The sequence below is a fragment of the Phytophthora infestans genome, genomic scaffold, assembly GCF_000142945.1.
Source record: "Phytophthora infestans T30-4 supercont1.30 genomic scaffold, whole genome shotgun sequence".
NCBI classification, from domain to species: domain Eukaryota; phylum Oomycota; class Peronosporomycetes; order Peronosporales; family Peronosporaceae; genus Phytophthora; species Phytophthora infestans.
The window spans coordinates 2,002,994-2,004,934 of NW_003303729.1; positions in this window are offsets into that span (position 1 = coordinate 2,002,994).

Below are 1,941 nucleotides of genomic sequence, written 5' to 3' on the forward strand. Positions count from 1 at the left end.
CGTTGAACTGCTTGCCCAGTCGAGTGGTGAAGTCGTGCATGTCTCCTTTCACGCCATGGATGAGGAGATCCCAAGTACTTTCGATGAGTGGCAAAGTCGAGTCGGGGACATGGATCTTCGCTCTTTTGTCGGTGGACCCTCTTTTCGCGGTTTTGAGGCGAGAGGCAGCGAAAAGTAGAACCAGACTGCTAATTCCCACGATGACCAAATTTTCCGAAGATTTCTCGGTGAGTGTGGAGATCGGCAGCATCGTCACGTGAGCTCCACGCGTGACTTTCGGAAATGAGACCATTGGATTCAAATTTGAAAGGCCTGTAATTGAAGTTGACAAAAGGAGGATGGACCGCTTTCGATATGATGGCAACGGCGACTTGCCATAACCACGTTCCAGTAAGCACGTTGGCTCAACGACGTTGAAATTGCCGTTGGCGTGACTCACCACCTTGACTAGCGCATTAATAAAAAATAACATTTGATAAAAATGATATCATTAAAAAATAATCGGTGAAAAGAGGGAGTGGACAAGTGACACAAAGCCTTCAATCGAATTAAGCATTGCCGAAGTCAACCAATTATTTATGCTCAAGACCTCTGTGTGTGAATAGTGTGAGGGTTTTCGCTACGCAATGAGCCGAAGCATTGGTATAGAAATTGTCGCTTTCTTAGGGGTGCTACTTCTTTGTTAGTATTTTTTTGCCGGTTCCCAATACTCAAAATGTAAGGGTAGACTATCTTAGTGCGAAGTTTCTTCTCACCCTCCATAGAAGTCGCCTTCAAGGAATTGTTCTGGGGGTTTCGAACCATTGTTTTTTTTCAATTGTTTTGGATTTTTCCCAATTGTTTTGGAATTAAATTGAGGTTAACCCCTTTATTACCGCGAATTCAGGCCACGAACCGCCTTATTTTACGTCGTAACTTACAGCATACAATTATCTCGGAGTTTGTATTAGTCTGTCTTTTCCACTTGTCTAATCATTAAGATGGGACTATAAGTTATACAGAGGTTTCCGATTTTTACGTCGTAACACTGACGACGTACTTCAGCATCGCTGACTAACAAGTACACAGATACAACTTAGCCGATCATGTGATCGGGATCACAATCCACAAACACAGTTATAAACGGAACTACACAGCACAGCAATCATATGAAACTCAACAAAATGCATTAGTAGCATTGCTAAAAACCGTACGGGAGGCTCACTAGCTCTCTTCTTTCTCCTCAGACAAGATTTCTCGACGTGTCTTCTTTCGCACTCCGGCGGCCTTGGGGGCACGGCGCAGAACGACACGCTTACCTAGGTGACTCGGAATTGACGCGCCACATTCGAAGTCGTCGTGCCACACTTGAAAACACGTTGTATCCGTGCCTCTGCGCGCCTTGGGACAGAGGAAGCACTTTGCATCACCCTGCGAGCAGTCTTCACAGTAGTAAGTAGTCTGGTAGCTTTTCTTCTGCTCACCTCGATAGAGGGAGCACACCTTGCAAGAGCGCTGGCGCCGCTTCTGAACGCCCGATACAATCACCCAATCATCAAGCTGCTTGTGTACGTGGGAAGCGTTGCGGCGGCGCTTTGGCGCGCTTGGAGACGGTGATGGCGCTGCTGTTTTGAAGTCTTCGTCCGTGAGCTGCGTGAGCTGCTTGTGCAGCAACTTGTACCAGTCCACGCGCTTCATTGGGGCGACGCCGTCGAGGCGACAGGCCTCCTTGTGTGTGATGTACGCGTTTACAAGCGCTAAGTCAAACAGACCTAAGAATAGACCCTTATAGTACTTTCGGAACCTGAAAGAAGTCTGGACGGAGAACGTTTTGAAGGCGGAGTTGATCATGCACATCAACTCCGCCCATCCAGCGCTGGTAATCGGTCACCAGTTTGGGACAGCTGAACGTCGACTGCCCCACCGTCTTCAGGTTTCTCTTGATGGAATCTCCGCCCATTG